Consider the following 26,081-nt stretch of genomic DNA (forward strand, 5'->3'; position numbering starts at 1 on the left):
GATGGTGACTTTGAAAGTGTTTCTAAAGTGATTGTACAATTTACAGCTCCTGTAGAAAAATAGCATTCCGTTTATAATAGTTCTTTATATAGCCCATTTCAAACTTTCCAGATGCTTTAATTAACACCATCATCATAAAGGTTCATTGATTTGTCATTCTCCTTGACAGTCCCACAGTAAGGAATTGATAGTCCATGTGCTTTGAGGTAGCGGTCCAGGTTTATTGTTTCTTCTTTTTGACATGTGTATTTGGTTGTCCAATCTCTATTTATTATAAAGTCATCTTTTACTCATAGGTCTGAAAATTATGAGTTTTAACTTTTATTGCTCATGGTGTTAACATGTTTTCCGTCACTCAGTAGGAGACCGTTAACAGTATTGGGGACTGTGTTAAGAAGACGGACAGGAACACTTACAGCATCTGGACCTAAACTACTCACATTGTATCCTCCCATCAGCCTGCAGGAGGAAGAAGTGCCTGGTTTGGGTATTATTATTTCTGGGATGTCCTCCTGAGAGACTGAAATTCGTGAGCATCATTGGAGCTGATACAGATAAGACAAACATAGAACATCCCAGTTCCTGGCAATGTTACAAGGACCAAAGAAAATGACCAAGGCTCAGGTAATTCTGATGCGTTTTATCCTTTTCTGTATTTCCTACTGGAAGTGCAGAACCTGTATAATAACTGATTCGGTTCCTTGGAAAGTGGAAATTTGAAATAGTAGAAGTTAGAGATGAACTTTGACTCTGACTTCAACATTGGGATGGAGAAGATTAGGAATATGTTGATCACAGGAATAACACTAAACTACTGACATTGAACATAATACATCACTACGGATTCTTTGGGTGATATGAGCTTTCAACTGATAATTCATTATTCTATGGGCAATCCATGAGAATCATTCAAATTTAACACTATGCTTTGTTTTTAAGGAGAAATAAGATCACTTCTTTAGGAAAGTCGATTATTCCATGGGTTTTTTGTCTGAGTAAGTTTCTTTAATGTTTCTTTCTGAACGTGGTATTAAATAGTCTCCCAAACTGCAGCATTCTCATTAATGCATCTGAATGGGCCTTGTAGCAATACTAATTTAAAAATGGGTCTCAGCTTTTCACCTCCTCTAATTCTAGATGTAGGAGAATCAACTATCAGCTTCAGCCCTGATTCATGTGAACTTAAACATACATGTACTCTCCAATGGTTTTCCAGTTCTAACAGCAGTTATCTTTACCACAGTTATCTCCTTCTCAGTTCATTAATTTTTTGCAGTGGCCACATATAAATTACAGTCCAGTCATAGGTACAAGTTTTATTAAGTAACAAAATGTAACTTGCTATCAGAATCAATAGGATAGACATTGGGATTCATATTAAGGAAACATGTAGGCAGATTTGCTCCTCTTCAGAGCAGGCCTGTTCTTTCTGCCCCTCTCAGCCATTGTGCCTTCTCAATATAGGCTCATTTCTTAGTTCCATCTTTACAGTCTCCTCTCAGCTCCTTGGTGATATGGTCCTCTTGATCTTGCCTGCCTGTCCGACAATCTTGGCTGAAAAGCTCTTTGTGGATCTCTCACCATTGGCTCTGTCACTGTGTCCCATCTGCCCTGGTCATTATCTTCATTGGTATATCTCTTGCTCCATGAATATTACAGTTCATTTTGCAGGACCAGCAGTAGACCTGTCCCTATGAGGTAGAGGTTCAGGATGTTCCATGATTTGCCCTGCAGTATCTCGCAAAACTAAATAGCCACCAAGTAAATAACTCTTCAAGATGTGGAAGCTGGTGAGTCCCAAATCCATAGGTCAGTTATCACTCTGGAGCAGTGGTTCTCAACCTTCCTAATACGGCAACCTTTTAATACAGTTCCTTACGTTGTGACCCCCAATCATAAAATTATTTTCCTTCCTTCTTCATAAGAGTAATTTTGCTGCTGTTAGGAATCTTAATGTAAACAGGATGTGTTTTCATTGTTACAAATTGACCATAATTAAAGCATAGTGTTTAATCACAAAACAATATGTAATTAGATATTGTGAAATATTTGTTTCTAATGACAAATAAATGAAATTTTGTTTTGAAGCAATGTGTAGTATGGGTAATAGTCTTCACACCCGGTACTCATATGTGGGAGTATCTGCACGTGGGTGGACCTGCCTGGATACAGATAGAGGAGCGGTGTTTTGGTTCCTAAGACATTGGAAATATGTGTTTTCTGATGGTCTTAGGTGGCCCCTGTGAACGTGCCATTCGATCCCCAAAGGGGTTGAGACCCATAGATTGAGAACCGCTGGTCTGGTGGATTCACCTCATTGATGTGTTTACAAAGGCTGATGAACCAGATCATCAGGTGAGACCACAGTCCACTGCCTCACAAAGTGAAGTTGTTGAATCTAGTCAGCTAATAGGTTGCAGGCTGAGGAACCCAAATGGGAAGGTCACATAGCAGGCTTTTGGTTCACAGAGTGGTGGAAACTCTGAAATTAGGTCACACAGGTGACTCCCAGTTACAGGGATGTCAAGGAAATGGCTCCTGCATTTCTGGAAGCTGGAAAATTCCCAATTCAAGAGTTCAAGATGAACCATGTGCCTGCAAGAGCTAACAAAACCAAACCAGCAGGTCAGATGACAGGCCAATATTCCACTGTCTCTTCTCAACCATGCCTGCAGGCAGTTCTCTCTATCCCGCCCCTCACTCTTTCTGTCTCTGCATCTTGACATGATGGCTTCTTGGGCCCATCTAGCACCTTTCTCGCCTAGGCAAGATTAGAATGGCAACAGAACCAAGAGAGGCCCATTGGAGAGCATATAGTGAAAGATGGGAGGTCCAAGAGGACATTGTAATTAAAGTTAAGTCAATACTCTCCAAAGGTGGCTGAGAAGAATTTGTCCGAAGGTAGGCAAGAGGACCTTGTTCTAAAGTGGCCTTTAGGAGTATAGAACGTTGTTCTGCACTCAGGAAGGTAGATATTGCCTATAAACTTTCTGTTCTTGGTCCTGAGTTATAGCATCTTGTTCCTGATCCTGAGTTGTACCTTGTTCATTAATAAATCACTTTTATCTATGAGTTTTGTGTGGCCATAGCAAAGGATTAATAAACCCAGAAGAGAGACAGTGCTGTGGGCAGAATGACTTATGTAAGAATTGACAACAAATTTTGGACAACTGAGGTATCTTTGAACTTCCATCATAGGGATCAGTTCTGAATTGAGCCGGATAGCTGTCAGCACTGAAGGTATAGAACATCTCATAATGGAGATGCTGTTAGGACTCCTAATTCCATTTCACATATACTGTTAACATGCTTGTTAATATAAACAGGTCTGTGTTTATCTACAGTGTGTGAGTATAAATCTGAGCTCTTTCTAGATCATTCAGATAATTTCACTTCTGAAAATTCTAGTTTTATGAGTGGGTGCATTATTGTTGGGGCATGGGTGGCCCCAACACTCAAACGGGTCCTCAGGAGCAACTTTGTGATTGTGGAAAATATTAAAGATAAGACAGACAACAGGCACAGGGACTCCTCTTCCCATGTCAAAACTGAGAGGGAATGTATTTTCCAATGGGTATAAATAAAGGGGCTTACAAATCTCTCATAAGTCAAGTACATGTTACAGTTAACTTATATAGTCAATGGGTAATATAAGCAGGTAACAATTAAAAAATGGAGGTGAGTCGCCACTTTGACCTAGTGGTAGCTGACCTCAAACCTTCCACCCCCACTCCCAAACCTACCCAGGTTTTGCTACAATTATGGATTGTTTGCTATAGAACAAGATTGCTCTTATCTACAGACAGCATTCAGGCATAGCGACTTATCCAGAGACAGAAATGAGGAATCTACTATGGTAGCTCCTTTAAGACTGCTCCGTAATGGAGTGCTTTTGCAGGGGGCACTTTATTTGGCCTGAAGAACGTGTATTGAAACCATTTTTATCTCAGAACAATGAGATCTTTCTCAAAATAGGGCTAGTTTTTTGTGCCCGTGGTTGCAAGTTTAGCAATAAGTTCAAATAGTTTCTCTCAACCTTCAGTTTACCACAAATTATGGAATGCACTATCACAGAATAGTTTTTATTACTCTCTTGCTTTCTTTATTGTAAGATACACTCTCTTAAATCTTCAAATGGAAAATACCTCATTAAATAGTCTCCTCTTTCTACAGGAATCACTGATATTCGATGATGTGGCTGTAAAGTTCACCTGGGAGGAATGGCAGCTCCTGAACTCTGCTCAGAAGACCCTGTATCAGGATGTGATGTTGGACAACTATTGCAAATTGGTTTGCATTGGTGAGGAGAATTCCCACCTTACGTATTAAAATCTTTGCAGTGTCTGTAGTGAACTCAAGAGGTAGATTCTCATTGCATCCTCTGGTCCTAGGTTAGAGGGTGCAGTCTAATACACTTGAACGAACACCCTTTGCTTTGTTGCTTTGAATATTATTTCCCCAGAAATGCACCACTACAGGCTTCACAAACCTATGTTTAATTTTTGTGTGTCTAATATTTTGCAATTTCTTATGAATTGGTTATTTTGTTGTCAACCCAGAAGCTTTGTCTCAATTGGAACAAGAACAACTGTGGTCTGTGTGAGAAAAAAGCTGTAGTGGAAGTTTTTCAGGTGTGTGAGCAAAAAACCTTAAGGGGAATTTTCTGGGGGAGTTGATTCAACTGGCATAAGGCCTCGCATCCATGATAGGTGTCAGATCATACACTGAAACTCCGTGCTTCAATGTGACTCCTCACTTTCCATAGATGTACAGAGAAAAACTCCTCTAGCTCTGTGAGATTAGATTTCCATTGATTTGTATGTTTGGTTCCACAATTTTCTTTCTTGGAGATTCCCAAACCTTTCCCTTTTTTATGTTCTCCCACCTTACTATGAAAGTCTTAACTTGCAAGCTTCTCTCCAAACAGAGAACTTTTAATTCTTTTTTTTTTTTTAGAACATTTAATTCTTAATCATCCTCCAAATACAGCACATTCCTCCCCCATTGAATAAGAATGGATTTCCCTTTGTAGTATCTCTCCACCCCCAGCTTGGAGCTCCTTTGCTTCCCCACTTGGATTTTCCCTTAAGTCTCTCATTTCCATTTGCTCATTTGTTCTCCTGTCCCTTTAAAGTTTTCTTTATTCTTTCCTTTTTCGAATAGAGATGGTCAAATTGCCTTCACTGTTGGGATTTCTTAACATACACATTTCTCTATATTTTACTCCTTTTGATGCAACACGTTTATGACTTGTGTTATTTTAAGGTATTTAAGGCCATCTTCCCAGCAGAAAAGTTATCAATGTAGGCTATCCCTTAGCATTCTACCTTCAATGTTTTTCCACCTGTGAGATTATCTTTAAAGTTGTTTACTCCTCTGATAATTTTGTCAGTGAAAATGAGACATTTTTAAAATCCTGTATTCTTGGTTCTGTCATTAAATGCATGTCTGCAATTTCAGTCTGCAAAAGTCAGGTCAAATTTTGAATATATTTTTAAATCATTCTATTGGGAGCTCTTATACATATCAGAACATTCCATAGTTAAATCACATCCAGCAGCATTTTACAACTGATACCACAATCAGTTTCAAAACAATTTCTTCTTGAAGTTCTTGATATCAACTCCCCTTTATCAACCGCACCCCACCCCTTAAATTTCCTTTTTGTGGAAAACAGAACCTGGATAATAGACTAAACAGGTTCCCTTTGTTGCTGTCACTCTAGGAGTCAACTGTTTCTTTGTCTCTTAAATGCCTTCTGGATGAGTGCTAAGGGATAGTTGTATAATTGAACCACAGCTCTAAAAAGGCAGACAAAAGCATGTAGGCACTCGCCACCTCCTTGATGCCTGGTCTGAGTGGAATAGAGAAAGAGACTGTATTCTATCACCAATTTACATAGTCTAGGGCCATGCAAGCCATCCCCCCACCCCAAAACAGGTGTCTCCCTTCCCCCAACCATATATAAACCAGTTTACTATCCAAACTTACACACACATACATACCTAACAAGGTGGTCAGTGTCTGACCATGGAGGTCCCTGAACTAGTTGGTTGAGTTACTTAGCTCCAGTGCTGAGAGCAGATAGAGGGGAGTGACTTATTCCTTGAGCAGGGAGAACAATAACACTTCTGTTCTTACAGAAAAAAACTGGGGGCTGCTCGTGATTAGCCATGCGCTTTTATGAGATATCATTAAGGTATCACTTTAATGGGAGGATATTGTGAGGATGATGGTGATGAAGTTTAATAGAAAAATTATGACTGCGAGTCTCCTGTAGCCCACCGATGTGAAGGCTCCCTCCATCCAGAATCCTGGTCTTACAGGCTTCTTTAATTCTGACAATAGCGAATTTGTCTGCTTCTATTCTCTTCCTGGTCCTCAATTCCCACAGCTTGATACTTGTCATGAAGCTTTCTCCTAAAAGAATCAGTCTATCCCAGATTCATATTTTGCCCATTTTGTTGTATATGCCTGCTGAAGGCTTGCATGCCTTGCTACTGTATAAATTCACTGTTAAATGAACTCGATCACTTATTCGGCATTGCAGATGAGGCCTCAGTACCCTGTCTTTGCTGTCTGCTTCGTCTTCCTTAATTTCACATGCTGCTCCTAAGGACTCATTTGACTATGGGGCTTGATCCCACACTTTGTTTGATTTAACACTTGGTGAAAAAATTTAAATAACACTTGTAGTAACTGGTTTTGCAGGCGCATAACTCTTAACCTACCACTGACAACATTGAACTTCAGGAAAGAGTTTGCAATGTGTTTTTTGATGTTGAATATAACACTAGTCTTCTTGAATTTGTCAATCTCAGCCATATAAACCACTTGATTCTCTAATTAAAATGGCTACAACTTAATGTCCAATAATACATATACTGTAAGCATGTGAACATTTCATTTTGCTTTTGACAACTTAAAATTATTCTTGATAATACTTCATAAATTTCATCTTCTAATTATTTTCACTCATTTTTTCTCATTTTCATTGATGCCATGTCACCCACTGAAGGTCCCCAAAGCGTTACTCCATTCACATCATTGCTGTTGACTGTACTTTGAGAAGTTAGTACTTCTAAAATGTTATTCTAGTGCCAGTAAAGTTGAGGGGCTCATGTTCTAGAAGTAAATTACCAGTTCCTGCTCCCAGTCTGTCTTTCTGGATATTCCACTAAGACCTGGGCACCATGGTTGATCCTGCTTGAATTTGAAATACTGGGTGGCATTGCTTCCAACATCACAGCAACATGCAAGACACCACAGGACACTGGAAATTGAGTTTTGTAAGCTAGAGTGTAGGCTCTCCATTAACATAAGGAATATCTTTGTGTACTGTAATAACTTTCATATATACTTATAAAATTTTTTCTCCTAACTAGAACAGTCTCCATTTTTCACATTCCCAACTTTGTCTAGTACTTAGCTGTCTTCCAGTAAAGATTGGTAGAATGAATATCTGACGTCTAGCAACTGAAATTAGCAGTCCTTACCACCCCTATGGTCTAAGGGTCTCAGGGTCATGCTTGTGTTACGTTCTTTGTATATTTTCTTGGGCATATTTAAGCAACTACTAAATATCGGTTCATTCATCATTTTCATATTTAACCCGGTTTCTACAGTAACTGTTTTTACAATTTGGATTGTTTACACAATTACATTTGTAATGGTGAGCAAGAAGCATTAAGCACAGTATTTTATTGACATTCATATGAGCGTTGTCACTAAAGATCTACCTTGCATCAATGCATGTTTTTAGGTTCCATTGTAAATCGAGATGATGAAAAGATTCAATGTTCTGTTCTTTTACAGAGATCTAAAACGTTGATGATCATGCGCTGCAGCACTCACAACATAAAAGAAATCTGGACAAAACCAAAAGATGCTATAAATTTAATACATTGGAAAATATTTTTCATCACAAAAATAATTTTCCTCTATAGGAAAATTATGAGATATTTGGCTTACATGAAAAAAATGTAGAATTAGGTTTAATCATTCTTGCATTAAATCTGAAGAATAGCAGCAAAATAAAGAAGTCAGTTGTGCTCAATGGGGATGAGAAACCTTTCCTTGAAATTGAACACGAGCAATTTTGTACTGGAATGAAATTCTCAGAGTGTGAAAAATCCAGTGGTATGAAGTCACAATGCATTCAGCATCGGGAATCTGACAAAATTGAGAAACCACACATAGGTGATAAATGTGGGAAAACCTTCATCAAGGAGTCTATCCTCTGTGAACATCAGTTCATTCATATACTAAATAAGAATTATGAATGCAGTCAGTGTGGGCAAGAATTCGACAAAGTATTCAAACTCACTGCACATTATCGAACAGCTGATAAAGGAAAAAAAACATATAAATGCTTGGAACGTGGCCAAGCTTTTCATAGAAAATCATACCTCAAGAAATATGAGAAAACGCATGTGGCAGGGATGCCCTGTGTGTGCAGTGAATGTGGGAAAGCCTTCAGTACTAACAGTGATCTTATTGCTCTTCAGCGAACTCATGCTGGAGAGAAATCCTATGAATGTGGCAAAGGCTTTATTCATATAGCACATCTCAGAACTCATCTAGGAACTCATAATGGAGAAACCCCTTATGTATGTGGTGAGTGTGGTAAAGCTTTCAGCCAGAAGCGATACCTTACAGCACATCAGATGTGTCACACAGGAAAGAAACCCCATGTATGTGGTGAATGTGGAAAAGCCTTTACCTGGAAGAAGGGCCTCACTGTTCATCAGCGTACTCATACTGGGGAGAAACCCCATGTATGTGGTGAATGTGGGAAAGCCTTTGTCAGGAAGTATGTTCTCACTATTCATCAGCGAACTCATACTGGAGAGAAACCCCATGTATGTGGTCAATGTGGAAAAGCTTTCATCTGGAAGGATGAGCTCACTGGTCATCAGCGAACTCATACTGGAGAAAAACCCTATGTATGTGGTGAGTTTGGTAAAGGTTTCAGCAGTAAACATTGCCTTAAAGCACATCAGACATTTCATACAGGAAGGAAACCCTATGTATGTGGTAAATGTGGAAAAGCCTTTACCTGGAAGAATATTCTTACTGATCATCAGCAAACTCATACTGGAGAGAAGCCCTATGTATGTGGTGAATGTGGAAAAGCCTTTACCTGGAAGAAGGGCCTCACTGTTCATCAGCGTACTCATACTGGGGAGAAACCCCATGCATGTGGTGAATGTGGAAAAACCTTTATCAGGAAGAGTGAGCTCACTCTTCATCAGCGAACTCATACTGGAGAGAAACCCCATGTATGTGGTGAATGTGGAAAAGCCTTTATCTAGACATCACATCTCAAAACTCATCTACGCATTCATTCTGGTTAAAAACCTTATATATATGGTGATGGTGGTAAATCTTTCAGCCAGAAACTGTGCCTTACAATACATCAGATTTTTCACACATGAAGACCTTTAAATGTGGAATATCTAATATGCAGAAGTCAAGTACAATTCAACATGAGAAAATTCTTAATGAGAAAACCTTTCAATGGGGCAAGTGTAACAAATCTTCCAAAACAAAGAGGTACTACGGCTTGGTCTAGGCTGATTGCAGGACCAGATAATTGTAACTTACCATGTGACTACACATTCTCTGAATGGCTGTCACTTTACTGACATGGCCAACTGTTGTGGGGAGAGGGTCTTCCAAAGTTCTGCACAGTGCATGGGCACCTCCTTGCTCTTCAGGCTTTCAGTACCCAAACGAGAGCTGAATTTGGTATTTCTGGATCACAGCTATGCCAAGCAGCAGAGTGCCCTCCCAGATGCCAGTAGTGTCCACTCCATCTGCATGGCCTTTGTTACCACCCAGACACAGCACAAAAGTATCATAAAATAAGACTGGAGAAAATAAAAGATGTATGGGAACAATTAGTTCAGAGGATGAATGGACTACAGCAAACCTCAGTCTCCACGACCCTGAGACAAGAAGAACTAAGTGGTACCCAGCTACCGCTGTTAATTACTCTGAAAAGGATCTCAAAAGAGGGTCCTTGTTAGACTGGGAGAACAAAGTGGAACAAAACTCAGTATCGTAAAATAGACCAGACTTACTGGTCTGATGGAAACTAGTGGAATACCAAGACTATAGCCCTTCACTCCTAGAACTGTCCTCACTCCTCTGACCCAGGTTTAAACCCAACAATGTACAGGCTTGGAGGGGAAGAATAACATTCAAGAGGTATACACTCCTTAAAAAAATCAATCATTCCAAATAAAAAGGACAGCATTTGCTTATGGATAAAAAAAATCTTAAAAGCAAGACAGAACAGAAAAGAAGGATGAATAGTGATGGTAAAACACAGGGAGGGCGAAAGTGGGGAGCGTGCTGGTACATCTTGGGGATTGCAATCTACATAGGAAGTTTTGAATGGAAAACCAATTTACTCTCTAAAGTTTTTTTAAAAATTAAGAGTTCATGTCTCATCAATTATTTCTTGTAGGATAGTCCCATGTAGCTGTAGTGCGTGTGGGTAAAATTTTACCAGTGTTCTTGACATAAACACACGACAGTGAAAAGGCTTAAGTTCAGTCAAGATGGGAAAACTCTCCACAGGGAATCACTTGACATCACATAACACTGATCGCATGCAGGAGGAAAGCTCTGGCAATATAGTGACTGCAAATTTTTTGGCCTCATCTGTCAGTAAACTACATTAGGATTCTAACTGACATAGTTCTGGTTTGGGATTTGTATAGCAGACACCTCATGAATACATGAAACGTTACCATGCATATGCTTTTGGTGACTGACAGTGCCTCCAGTATCCAATTACATTTTATTTTATGTTCCAGAAAGCCCATAGGATAAACTATGATGTAATAATTGGACAAAAGGGCTGAACAAAATGTCTGCCACATTGTTTGAATACAATGTAAATCCTGCAGGAAATCACATGAGTACAGAGACTGGGAAAGCTGATGGACTCATCCTGTGTGCATATGTACCAAGTCCAATGTCTGATTTTACATTTGATCTCTCTTGACCCATGTTAATTCCGTTAATTGGAGAGATACTGTACTATTAAACAAGAATGTGAATGGCCTTGTTGTCATGCAGAATTCTTTGGAAAGTGGATGATTGCAGATGCAGTTAAGGTAAAATATAAACCTTTATCCTTTGAGATCCTTTTTGACTCATTTAAAATATGTAGTGTTTAATATTCCTTTTTGATGGACCTTTATCTTTTTTCCTTTGTTGTTTTTAAAAATATATTCCTCGGTATAAGACTTCCATGATGTCTACTAGTGGTATTGCTGGTTTATATGGGATTTCAAGTACTGGTTGTTTTAAGTAGTGAGATGGTTTTTCACAGTGGCTGCATGGTACTTGTGTGTGTCTGTATGTATTTATAAGTCCACCCGCAGTATATATGACTCCCAATCCTTCCATATCCGCCAGCATTTGTCGTTTTGCTTCTTTGGTTTTGGCTGGAATTAGGTGTTAAGTGCTCTCATTGTGGTTTGAATTTGCATCTCACTGAAGGCTAGTGATCATGGGCATTTTTTTTACATCTGTTAATCATTTGTCCTTCATTTTTAGTGAACTGTGTTCATATCTTTTCACATTACTTGATTGGGTCTCTTGTTATTTTCTTTTTGAGATGTTGTAAAATTCTGTATATTTTCTTAATCAGCCCTTTGTCTGATGTGTCTTTGGTTAAAAATAAATAAACGTTTTCCTAATCCGTGGGCTCCCATTTCACTCTTCTAATGCTGTCTTTTGATGCGCATAAGCGGTGTGATTTATTTATGTCTAAATTGGGAGACTATTCTAGCCAGTGAGCTCTGGGAAGATCCATGTGTCTCCGAAAGCCAGTTTGGCAGTCGAGGGGCTGAGGGTATTACGTTTCTTTCAGTGGGTAAGCAGGGAGAGGCTGAGGACTCGACTCTCCTTTTACAAAGGCTAAGGCAAGTTAATTTTTCCTAGCTTTTGGAGGGAAAAAAACTAACAAGGGTTGGTGTTTTTGGTGCTGGGTAGTGCCTCTTTCAGGCACTGAACTTGGACATTGTGAGGGGCCTCACTATGGGTGTGTAGAGGAGACAAACCCTGGTCTTTTGATTCTCCAGGAGTCAATGGGACACTTCCTTTCTGCAGGGTTTAACATAAGGCTGGGGAAGGTCAGACTCCCTGGGAAGAGTAGGGTAAACTACCTTAGGGACGGGATCCTGGGCTAGCTACTGCACTACCCTTAGTTGTCAACAAAGGTCCTGTGTGGGAATTTGCTAAAATCACATGGAGATCTTTCTGCTTGGCACATTTTTAAAAATCATTCCAGAATTCCATACATACATCAATTATATAAAGCATATCTGTACATTCTTTGCCCTCATCATTTTCAAAGCATTTGCCCTCCACTTAAGCCCTTTGTATCAAGTCCTCTTTTTCTCCCTCCTCCCTCATGAGCCCTTGATAATTTATCAATTATTATTTTGTCATATCTTGCCCTGTCCGGCATCTCCCTTCACCCCCCTTTTTGTTGTCCATCCCCCAGGGAAGACGTCACATGTAGATTCTTGTATTTGGTTCCCTCTTTCCAACCCACTCACCCTCTACCCTCCCCTTATTGCCCCTCACACCCCTAGTCCTGAAGGTATCATCCACCCTGGATTCCCAGTGCCTTCAGCTCCTATCTGCACCAGTGTACCTACTCTGCTCTATCCAGATTTGCAAGGTAGAATTCGGATCATGGTAGTTGGAGGGGGGGGGGGTAGAAGAAGCATTTAGGAACTGGAGGAATGCTGTATTCTTCATGTGTGCTACATCGCACCCTGACTGACTCATCTCTTCCAGTATACCCTTCTGTGAGGGCATCTCCAGTGGCCGAAGAATGGGCTTTGGGTCTCCACTCTGCACTTCCCCCTTCATTCACTATGGTAAGATTTGTTTTGATGATGCCTTATACCTGATCCCTTCGATACCTTGTGATCGCACAGGCTGGTGTGCTTCTTTCATGTGGCCTTTGTTGCTTCTGAGCTAGATGGCTACTTGTTCACCTTCAAGCCGACCCCAGACACTATCTCTTTTGATAGCCGGGCACCATCAGATTTCTTCGCCTCATTTGCTTATGTACCCGTTTGTCCATGACGATCGTATCATGGAGGTGTGCAGCCAATGATATAATTTTTTGTTCTTTGATGCCTGATAACTGTTCCCTTTGGAACCACGTGATCACACAGGCTGGTATGTTCTTCCATGTGGGCTTTGTTACTTCTGAGCTAGATGGCTGCTTGTTTATCTTCAAGTCTTTAAGAACCCAGATGCTATCTCTTTTGATCGCCAGGCACCATCAGCTTTCTTCACATTTGCTTGTTCACCTGCTTTAGCTTCAGCGGTTGTGTAGGGAGTGTGAGCATCATAGAATGCCAATTTAATAGAAGAAAGTATTCGTGCATTGAGGGAGTGCTTGAGTAGAGGCCCAAGGTCCTTCTGCCACCTTAATACTAAACCTATAAATATAGGCACATAGATTTATTTCCCCATCCCCATATATATATATATTTGCATATGTACATGTCTTTGTCTTGTCCTCTATAAATGCCCTTTGCCTCCTAGCTCTTTCCTCTATGTCCCTAGACTTTCCTCCTGCCCCACTAGCATGCTCCGTACCCACCTGGGTTACAACTATACCTCTTCGTTACCTTACCCTTGATCACTCCCTACCAGGCCTGCCACTCCCATCTCACCACCAATTTGGATCCCTTGTTGTTCTCTTGTCCCTTGGTTTGTTAACACCACTTCCTTACCCCCCACCATCCCCTATCCCCAGTCCCCCCGGAACTGTCGGCTCCGTTGTTTTTCCTCCAGATAGTTCAGCCTATCTTATTTAGACAGACCTGTAGAGATAATAACATGCACAGAAACAAGACAGAGGAAAACAACGCAACTGTATACAACAAAACAACAACAAACCACTGACGATCAAAACAAAAGACATCAAGAAAGAAAAGCTTGTAGTTAGTTCAAGGATCGCTTTTTGCCCAGATCCAGGCTTTTTGTCAGGCATTTTGATCTTCTATCAGCCATTTTCCTTGAGCAGCATTGTTTCTGAGCTCAATATATATATTAACATTCATATTTTGCCATTTCACACAGGAATAACCAAAGGCTACAACCAAATGTAATAATCAAAACTTTAACCTCATATTTCCAGAAAACGATTCAGTAAACTGCTTTGATATGACTTCTGGCTAACTAAAGTAGAAGCACATCCACTTTCCATCTTTATGATTTGTTTCTCCAGTATCCCACTCCTGGAACCATAATGACTTAGTCTAGGTAGACTAGAGAAGCAAATCCACAGAAACTCATATGTGTATAAGAGAATTTTATGTAAAGGTTAAGTGTACATTAAGAAAACATCCCAACCCAGTGCTGTCCAAGCCCATAAGTCTGACATTAGCCCATATGTCCAACACCGATCTATAAAGTTCTCCTTAATGTCACAAAATACACCTAATGACACCGAATGTGGGAAGAAAGCCAAATCAGTGAGTATGTAAGCATCTCAGCACTGGGAGGGGTCTCCATGAGGCTTCTCCAGCATGAAAACTTCATCAGGGTAGGTCCATGTGGCTTCTCAGGGATGTCTCAGGAAGTGAGCCTTGCCAGCTGAGGCAGAGAACTAGGTATGGCAGCTGCACATTTGTCCGGTCATCAGAGAACAAGGGACAAGATGGGCTAGGATCACCAAGCCATTTATCTCTCTGCCCTTCAATTAAAGTACCCTTTAATCCCACTTGTGTTTAAAAGCATATTGGAACAATAAACCTTAACTATCACACCTCCTATAGCAGGGTTTTTCAACCTTCCTAATGCCTCGATCCTTTAATACAGTTCCTCATATTGTGGTGATCCCCAACCATAAAGTCATTTTTGTTGCTACTTCATAACTAACTTAGCTATTGTTATTAATTGGGTGGCCCCTGCAAGGGGGTCGTTCGACCCCCAAAAGGGGTCATGGCCCACTGGTTGAGAACAGCTGTCTTACAGGGTTGTCTTGCCGGAGAATTGAATGAGTAGCTGAGAATCTGAGTTTTCTTGAAAACCAAAGGGACACTTCTCCTATTTTCTATAAAACTGCTCTGACTAGCAATAGACAAGATGGCAGTAAATTTGTGCTAAGTGCAGAGGCCAGATAGATAAATATTCAAAATGTCAAAAGCATATGGCATGAGATTCAGTTTGATAAAGCTATTTCTGGAAGGGTATTGCTCACACCTCCTTCCCTTTCACATTTTTCTGTTACTTAAACCACTTGGGTTGGTAATGTGTAATGCCTGAGGCTGGGTATCAACTTCTCTAGGCCAGGATTCTCAGAGAGTTAGCAATTATGATAACAGCAGCCCGGGTGACTATGCTTGATATAATGCCATCACTTCAATGAAGAGATTTTCTGACAGCAGCCAAAGAGTTGGAAGTGTTATCCTGGTGGGTGTGGTTTTCCCCAGTAGATTGGTAAGTGAATCCTCTCTGTTAGCTGTGTAGCTTTTGGCCATGTCCAGGACCTCACCAGATGGGTGGATCTCCAGACATGAGACAGCATCTTGCCATATTTCCTATGTAGCTTGGATTCATCCATCTGCACAACCCATGAGGAAGCAACTTGCCACCTGATCCACCCATTTTGGGTTCATGAGGCACTGGACTTACTTGAATCAAGACAAGGGTCCAGACTGATATCTGAGCCTCTCTGGCCTCTACAACTGTGAATTGAAAAGGTGAGTACTGTGAATAGAATTCTTCCTATTTGTGAGACTCTGTAAGCATGGCTGGACAGGAGAAAACAGGGCTTTGTTTTGGGGTAGAGGCTCAGAAACTCACATGGGGCCATTTATCTTTTCTATAGGGTTTTTATGAGTAAGCATTGACTCAATAGAGTGAATAAGGATGTTGAGGGCAAGATTATGGAGGGCCGTGGTAACCAGCTTGGCTCTCTCTGAGGTCTCAGAAGACACAACTTACCATTCACAGGTCAGGATTCCTTTTGGAGCAGATTCATCAGAATGAGTTCAGGGACCCAGTATTTTGGAATTTGCCATCCTGTGTTTGTTGAAAAATGAGGCTTTACCCATGGCCTCTCTGGAATGGCTGACCATAGAACTTTCCCACCATTGTTCATAGCAGCTGTTGCCCAGAGATATAGGGAGACAGTGGAAGTCACGGTAGAGTCTTGGCCCTTCATCTCTCTACCCCTGGTTGTTCTAATGACATTCTCACAGGCCACCTTTTACTTGTGAGAGGCAATTTTCTTCGTATTCTCAGTTTCAAGAGTGTTTAGATAACATTTGACATTCAGTTGCTTTTAATTTATGTTTGTCAGAGAAGAACCATGCCTCATAGTGTTTTCAAAGGTTGATTTTTCAAAAGTAACTCACCAGACCTATCTTTTAAATTTTCTCTGAGGAGAAATGCACCAACTTCTCAGTTAGCTGTTAAATATGGTAACTATTTGAATAATTAGGGGCTCCAAGTTAAAAGAAGTTACTATGAATTTCAAATTTATTTCAAGAAGGAAAATGACACATTGTGATGCTTTAATTTGAAGGGGGTGTTAACATTTTCTAAAAAAGTTGTTCCATTTAAGATTTTTGTGTTTGCATTTATATTTGTTTGATTGTCTAGTAAAATTCTCTAAGGTTTTAGGAAAAAGACGTTGCATTCAGTTTGCTCTTACTAATGTTTCTGAGATGCTTGCTAGGTGTGGCATAAGAGTGGATCGATTAGAAGGTGGGTGGACATAACATAGGCTTAAATAAGACACTGTGATAGAATTTTCACATTGGAATCTGGGTAGGTGTAACCCAATAAGAATTGTGTTAGGAAATTTGAATTAATGTGATGAGAATATTTCATTTAGAAGCATAATTCATATATTGAATTCTATTTATGGATCCTAAAATGCCTATCTCTGACACAGTGCTTTATGCATTTCTTGTTAAGAGCCATGGACTCTGTCCTGACTCATCCTTATCCTCAGTTCTGACTCACAGTCAGCCTTTGTTAAAGTGGAGACAATACTGTCCAGTCCATTGTCTCTCATAGGATCCTAAAGGATAGTATCTTATGGCTTTCAAAACTGTCTTTCTGTAAGCAAACAGCCTCATCTCCCTTCATTACAGTAGCTGATGTGTTTAGCCCACTCATTTGGCTGTTTTTGACTTAACCACTAAGACAGCAGATCTCCTTTCATTAGTCATTAGAGAAATATAAATCAAAATCAGGGATTAGATATCATATTACACCAATTCAAATGGCAATCACTTTTTAAAATGTGAGTAGAAGTTTTGAAAAGGATGACTTAATAGTGGGACCCTTATCCATTACTGGTAGATTATAATAGGAAAAAGCATGATATGGATAATATAATAGGAAAATGCATGATATGGATAAGTAGAGGCTGTGGTGTTAAGAGCATTTGAGCAGCCCTGTGAGATGCAACTAGTGGTAACTGCTTGAGAAAGGAGCAAATGAAAGTCTCAGAAAAGAAACTAATTGACAGGAACAATAGTCAATAAAAACAATAAAAAGATGAGGAAAACAGATGATGCTGAATATCACTACAAAACACCCTGATAAGATCAGTATGGATCAGGATGGGAGACAAAAACGTATAGCAGAAATCAATTTCTTTACCACTTTCAGAATTATTTCACCTCTCTTTAAAGTTGGAGGACACTGATATGGTTTTCCTCAAATTCTCTTTTGAATTTGAACAGAAATTGCCCCCTGGAATCAACTTTTGTTGAAAGACAAACAAAGATGGCACAAAAATAAAGAATATTACTATTTAGTACAGGACTCCATTTAAAATCTAAAACGATATGTACACACATGGGTACAGAAAGCAAGTGATTATTATAAGGAAAAGATGAGAAGAGCAAGTGGAGATTAGCAAGAAACAATAACAACATGGTAATAATTTATATAATTAGTGTCCCTGAAATATGTGTGAGAAAAATGTCAAATAAGAATCTAATTTGCTGAGTTAACATAAAAAACACACTAAAATTTTATCTTTAAAAAGAACTACAGAGAGAAGAGTGAGACTGGGAAGTGGGCAGGTGGAGGGAGAATTGGGGTGGGGAGAAACTGAGTTGATGTCACAGGGGGAACAGGGCACTAACCCACCCAAGGGGAAAGTATTGGTTGTGTCCCCAAAGAACTGGAATGTGCATATAGATCCCGCCATGACACGCCAAACCAGGAGGGCAACGTAACACGTGGAAGAATCCACAAAAAGACTGGATCATACACCCGGCCCTAACCAGAATCAGCCCGACCCCCACCATGGATGGGAGTGCCACAGAAAATGAAAACAGACCGTCTGGTGAGGGAAAGGAACTGACCTACCATACCCAGAAGGAAGCTGAAGCAAATGAAGGAGGTGGAAGGGGTGGAGCACACCTGGGCCCACCAAGCTCAGAGGATGATAGCCCAGCTAGAGTGCCCAATGCACAGAGAGGACCATGTGGTCTTACCCACTGCGAGATGTGACATGCTGCACTGACCCATGCCTCTACATGGGACAGCACCGGAGACATTGTGGGATGTGTGACTGAGTTGGCCCCACCACACTGAGGCAAAACACTGGAGCATGTAGTTGAGCGTCGGGGAAAGCAGAGCAAGGAGGCCCCGGGGGAGTGTAAAGGATGGACTTTGGGGCCAGGACTTGACACCCTATCAGACTCATCCAGAAAACACTCCTAAAGGTCAGCAAACAGACCTTGGACTGTTAGCAGGCTTTTATTTCTTTTTTTGGTTTTGTTTTTTGTGGTGTTTTTTTTTTTCTCTTTTAAATTTTGTATGTCAGTGACTTTTTTGTTTGTTAGTTTGTCAGTGTTGCTGCCATCATTGCCATGTTCTTATGTGTGACTTTGGTGCTGTCGAAGCCATCTGCAATTTTATGCACACATTATTATTTCTGCAGGTCCATCTAGATAAGATAGGCTGGATAAGCAATATGAGAAGAAAATAATGGAACCAATGGTCCTGTAGGGACATGAGAGCATTGGAGGTGGGGGAAGGGAGGAGTTATTGTCCAACCCAGGCACAAGAGAAAAACAAGTGGTTCAAAGCCAGTGGCAGAGAGGGATGAGAGGACTGGTGGGGAGTGACCAGGAACAATGTAAGTGAGAGGAATTACTGAAACCAGAATGAAGGATGAACGTGGTATTGGGACAGGAGGAAAGCATAGGAAATAGAGGAAAGGAGTAGGAGGCAAAGGGCATACTTACAGGCCTAAATACAGACATGTACATATGTAAATATATTTATGATTATGGGGGAAATAGACCTATTTGCATATAATTATAGCTTTAGTAGTAGGGTAACAGGTGGACATTGGGCCTCCTCATACACATTCCCTTAATACAAGAGCACTTTTCTCAGGTAAACTGTCATTCCGTGATACCCACCTTCCCTACATGATCACTAAAGACAAACGTGTGCATAAGCAAACATGGTGAAGAAAGCTGATGGTGTCTAGCTATCAAAAGATATAGTGTGGGCTCTTAAAGACTTGAAGGCAAACAAGCTCAGAAGCAACAAAGCCCACAGATAAGAAGCACACAAGCCTGTGTGATTGCGAGTTATTGAAGGGATCAGGTAGCAGACACCAAAAAACAAAAACCATCATTGTGTGATCACCTTCCCCATATAAACGTTGAAGACAAATGTGTGCATAAGTAAGTGTGGTGAAGAAGGCTGATGGTGCCCAAGTATCGAGAGATATAGCATCTGGGGTCTTAAAGGCTTGAAAGTAAACAAGTGGCCATCTAGCCCAAAAGCAACAAAGCCCACATAGAAGCAGCACACCAGCATGTGTGATCATGAAGAGTCATAGGGACCAGGTATCAAGCACCAAAGTTGAGGGGCGGGATTCATATCATCATGAATGAGGGGAGCGTGTGATGGGGACCCAATGCCCATTTGTAGACAACTGGACATCCCTTGCAGAAGGGTAGTGGGGAGGAGATTAGTCACTCAGTGTTCAGTGTAGAAATAATGAAACACAACCTTTCTCTAGTTCTTTTTTTTTTTCCTTTCTCTAGTTCTTAAACGCTTCCTCCCCTCCAACTATCATGATCCCAATTCTGCCTTGTAAGCCTGGTTAGACCAGAGGATGTACTGTGGTGCAGATGGGAACTGGAAACACAGGGAAACCAGGACAGATGAACCCCTCAAGACCAGTGGTGAAAATTTCAATTCCAGGAGGGAAGGGGCGGTAGAAAGGGGAAACCTATCACAAGGATCTACATATAACCTTCTCCCTGGGGGATGGGCAACAAAAAAGTAGGTGAAGGGAGACACTGGGCAGTGTAAGATAAGAAACAATAATAATTTATAAATTATCAAGGCTTCATGAGGGAGGCAGGGGAGGGAAATGAAGAACTGATTCCAGGGGCCCAAGTAGAAAACGAGTTTGAGAATGATGAGAGCAAGGAATGTATAAGTGTGTTTTACTCAATTGTTGTATGTGCAGATTGTGATTAGTTGTATGAGCCCCAATAAAATGATTTAAAAAAATACTACAGAGAGAAGATTGAGACAGTCTTCAGGAAATGACATGAAAATCCCTAGCAAACAAGAGCAGGATATTGTTTGGAAACAAAGTTAGAAATTATTACATATGAGAATGCCGCTAATGAGGAATGATTTCTTTCGATCTAATCCAGTACAAAAGACATCCTATGTATCTATTTATGTTACCAGAAAAATATGAACATGTTTTAATCTCTAAAATATAGCAACATAATCAAATCTGAGAGTATAATTCCATTTCAACCATAATGAGCATAATGAGACATGGAAGAAACATTGCTTCTGAATTCCGCTGCTTAGTTTTTGCAGAAGTCTGGTGTTCTGAGGGCTAGCACAAGCCAAGGCCAAGAAGAGCAGATTCTGTAAACGAAGCATAGACATGCTTATGAGAAGTGAGGCGGTTCTCTAATGGGTGAGTTTGTATTCAGGTAGCCTGGTAAATTTCCTGAACATTTGGAGGGTTCCACTGATATAAAAGAAAGTTCCTCCTACCTCTCTTTTTTTTTTGTGTTACTTTACTCAGGGTAAGAAGACTTGCATCTGAAATGAGTGATTCCAGTTTCTATGGTCTTCTCTGCACTTTCTCTCATAAACATTTCCCCAATTAACTGGATGCCCTTAACCCCTGCTGAGGCTAGCATGCATATATACATATAATTTTCATAAAACTGTTTGAAACCTTTATTCTTTCATTGTAGAATCAGTTTGTCGAGTTATAAAAATATATGCTGGCTTCTTGTTTGAATGTGAATTGAATTTTTAGATGGTTTGGAAACATGACATTTTAAAAATTCACTTTATTGGAGGCTCTTACACTTATAACAATCCATACATCCATTTTGTCTAGCGCATTTGTATATATGTTGTCATCATTTTCAAATCATTTTCTTTCTACTTGAACCCTTGGTATCAGCTCTTCATTATTTCCCCATCCTTCCTCCCTCCCTCATGAAGTCTTGATAATTTACAAAGTACTATTTTTTCATAGCTTACACTATCCACTGTCTCCCTTCACCCACGTTTCTGTTGTTCATCCCCCAAGAGGGGATTATATATCTATTGTGATCGGTTTACCCTTTTCCCCCCTCACCTGCCTCCTACACCTGTAGTGTAGCTACTCCCATTATTGTTCCTGAGGGGGTTACCTATCCTGGATTCCCTGTGTCAAGAGCTCTTATCTGGACCAGTATACATGCCAGATTTGTGAGGTAGAATTGGGGTCATGATAGTTGGGGGAAGGAAGCATTAAAGGACTAGAGGAATGTTGTATGTTACATCGGTGCTATATTGCACCCTAGCTGGCTCCTCCCTTGTACATATTTTTTACAAAGTTTTTAAGCATATGAACACACTTAGTAATATAAACTGGAAAAAAAGAATCATGGATTAGGTGAATTTACTGAATTAGGGGTAAAGGAAAAAAAACTAAGTAAAATAGTTCGCATATGAGCAGTGTGTACACATCACTGCTTGCCCTCCTGTTTTCCTGTTCCTGTAGTTCATCCATTTCCCCCCTAGTGCAAGTCATGTGAGAGGAAGAATTGAGGTTTAGGGTGAGGGATGATGAGCGCGTAGGCAGCTAGAACTGTGATATTTTGCAGCCATGTAAAAGATCAGGTACACTATCAAGTGTCAAAATGGGGGAGAACAAAAATTTAATCAACATATGGAAATGTGTTTTCCTAGATAGGACGTTCCATAGGATTCAGGAACTTGAAAATGTATCATTGTTAGAATCAGTCTGTAGTTAAGATAAGAATCTAGGTTCTGGGATTAATCAATGTTTCCAGTTCAAGAAAAAGACTCAAGGGATAGAATTAGGAGTTAAGTGTCATGAGTCAAGCCAGATTAAAGGGTCTTATCATTAGAAAATGTAGTGCTTAAAAGATTATGTTTTGAGTTGATTAGGAGCATATGTGTTAAATTGTAATGATGTAGAGTCATGGCTTTAAGATTAGAAATTTGAGGCTTTGGTTTCTGAATTTCAGATTAAGGGTTATAAAGTTAGAATTAAGATTCTAGAATATATTCAAAGTTGTGATGCCAATTTAAAGATATGGCTTACATGCATTAGACTAGATTTAGAGTGTATGGTCATAGGATTTGTGAAGCATGTTGAATTTGCTGTGGGTAGCAGGGAATGCTAAGGGTGTTCATAGAAGTTCTGTATGCTAAGGGGCTTTTCAGGTGGTTAGGTGTGCCGTGCTTTAGGACGTATCAGTGATTTGTAAAGATGCTAGTTTGTTAATATGTAAGGGTTAATGGTTTGGAAGTTGGTGATTAGCAGTTAACAGTTAGGGATTTAAGTATCAAAAGTCATTCTGTGTGTTCAAATGCAGTCTACAACTTTTTTTTCTTACATTTATTAATTATAGTATTTATGGCCTATTTGGAATCTTTTATGTATGAAATCATTAATTTTTGATGAGCAAAGAATTTTTACTTTGGGGTAGTTTTTCTCCCTTTAAAAAAATCTTTTTCAAGTTTGTTTAGCTAGTACAGACAGTACAATTTTTTATTGAGTGGTGAAAATGAATATGTATGTTTTGCCTGTTTCTGAGGTGGGGTAATGCTTTTGTCTTTCTACTAAGCCTGACATTTGCAATGTTTGTTGTTGTTCTCATGAATGTATATTAATATATTGGGTTATACCTGTTTCATGTGCGATTTGTAACTGTTTTTTTTAAACATTTTATTAGGGGCTCATACAACTCTTATCACAATCCATACATATGCATACATCAATTGTATAAAGCACATCTGTACATTCTTTGCCCTTATCTTTTTTTTTCTTTTTTTACATTTTATTAGGGGCTCATACAAGTCTTATCACAATCCATACATATACATACATCAATTGTACAAAGCACATCTGCACATTCCCTGCCCCAATCATTCTCAAAGCATTTGCTCTCCACTTAAGCCCTTTGCATCAGGCCCTCTTTTTTTTTCCCCTCCCTCCCCACTCCCCCCTCCCCCATGTGCCCCTGGTAATTTATACATTGTTATTTTGTCATATCTTGCCCTATCCGGAGTCTCCCTTCCCCACCTTCTCTGCCGTCCATCTCCCAGGGAGGAGGTCACATACGGATCCTTGTAATCAGTTCCCCCTTTCCAACCCACTCACCCTCCACTCTCCCAGCACCGCCCCTCACACCCCTGGTCCTGAAGGTATCATCCACCCTGGATTCCCTGTGCCTCCATGAAACGCCTTTGATTTTGTATAGTATATATTCTGTGTCTATTTAGATAATTGATTCTTTTTTTCCATCAACAGGTGTATTTGAGTACTTATTTTCTTGTGTTAAATCAATTATGGGAATGGGATACATTACAATTAATCATGATGTATACTTAGTTACATAATTTGTCTGACTCAGTTTTCAATTTTTGAAAGAACTCATTCAAGCAGCCTCATTATCAATATTAGTCTACAGTTTTCTTAAAGTATCATTTTCTGACATTGGTGTTAGGTTTATTTCTGTTCTCATAGAAAGAGTTATCTTCCAAAATTATTGTTGTGCTTGAACCCAATAATTTGAACTTAAACAGCAAAAAGGTGTTTATTCATCCTATGTAAGTACTCTGGTTTTTGGCTGCCAGAATCTTCAGTTTTCATCTATCTTACAGTTAGGCTAGAAACTTCTCATGAAATTTTATTGATTCAATTGATTATAGACTTTCTAAATGGGCTGAAACCCACTTAAGTATCATCAATCCCTTGCTCTGATATTCCAGGTGACCCCTCAGTGTAGAGGCCTATATGATTCATGCTTCCCTTCAAAGATAAATAGCTGCTCACGACTGAGTGACTGTGTGCTGCCCTTACACTAGAGTCCATGTTCGTGAAAATACTGTGCCATAAGGCATCCTGTGTGGACTTTAGAGAATCTTCTTCAGTTCACCTCCAAAAGAATAGTTTTCCGAGGGGTAGGAATTCCTCAATGCTTTTGTCATCACCTTGTTTGTTCTATTTTTTAAAAATCAAACAAAAGTAACTACTTCCCCCTTTACATAAGTGAAATAATAACTTTTGTAAACACAACTAATATACTAGCATGTTTTTTTCTATGTCTTGGGTGCTTATTAGTGGTTTCTGAGGCTGTTGTTATGTTAGCTGTCATTGAGTTAATTCCATCTCACAGGGACAGAGTGCACAACAGAACAAAACACTGCACTCTCCTGTGCCGTCCTCACAATTTAGGATGAACCCATTGGGGCAGTCACTTTGTTAATCCATTTAGTAGAGGAATTCCTATTTTTCAATGCCTCTCTTCTTTACCAAACATAATGTCCTACTCCCGAGACTGTTCTCTTTGATAACATGTCCAAAGTACATAATTTGAACACTCACCATCCTTACCTCCAGTAGCACTCGGACATTACTTCTGCCAAGGCAGACTCATGTGTACTTTGAATGTCCATGGTACTTGGGATATTGTTGGCCAGCACTACAATTCAAACATAGTGAATCTTCTTCAGCCTTCCTTATTCAGTGTCCATCTTTCAAATGCATATGAAGCCATAGACAATAGCATGTTTGGGTCAAATGAACCCAGTCTTCTAAGTAATATCTTTGCTTTTCATCACTCTAAAGAGGCATTCTTCAGCAGATTTATCCAATGCAATATCTGTATTGATCTCTTGATGGTTACATTCACCATTCAAGGTTTTTGGGTTTTTTTTTTTCTTCATTTTTTGCTTATAAGCTAACCATTTTTCTGGAAGGAGTTAACATTTACTCAAGCTTAGATTAAGAACTTTGATCAAGGAGGGGCCTGGTATCCAACCTTGTTCTTCAACCCACCTGCCTCAGAGCTCGAAGAGTGAAACCTGGACTTAAGACCTAGGGAAATGGTGAGTCTTACATTTCAGATATTCATGATGACTGGGCAGGAGACAGTCAAAAATAAAGTGTGTATTTTTCTAGTAGCCTGACTTGCAGATTAGTTTTATAGGGGCACTAATCTACACCCCTGTCAAATAACGGCCACTTCACAGGACCTTGCCTTAGAAACTCTCTGGGGCTTTCAAGAGGGCAATGCCAATGATATCCAAGTAGCCACTCAGGCTAATGCTGCCTACTTTATCACAGCATAGCCTCTTCCCTCTGCACTCATTTTGGCTTCCTACCCCTCCAGTCTTCCTGATGAAACATATTTTACAAGCTCATGCCTCCACACTAGCTTTCTTCCCCCTCCCTAGAAGTCCAAGACTATGGATGGGACATCCTAACCCAAATCGGTAAGCCCTCTCCCACAGTTTGTGTTATTTATCATCAGTCAGCATTACTTGGAGAGATTGAAACCCTTGCTCTAGGCCCAGATGACATAATGGATAAGGCATATCTTTCCTTGATCCATCTCATGTAATTTTAAGCTTCTGCCCTCACCCTGGCTCTTGGCATCACCTATCTACCTACCCTTAGCCATTCCTTGAGTGCAAGTTGTAGTCTTTTACAAAGGCTTTACCATTGGGCATCCTTAAACACAAGAGCTGCAGAGAAG

Source organism: Tenrec ecaudatus, chromosome 3 (genome assembly GCF_050624435.1).
Source record: "Tenrec ecaudatus isolate mTenEca1 chromosome 3, mTenEca1.hap1, whole genome shotgun sequence".
Taxonomy (NCBI): domain Eukaryota; kingdom Metazoa; phylum Chordata; class Mammalia; order Afrosoricida; family Tenrecidae; genus Tenrec; species Tenrec ecaudatus.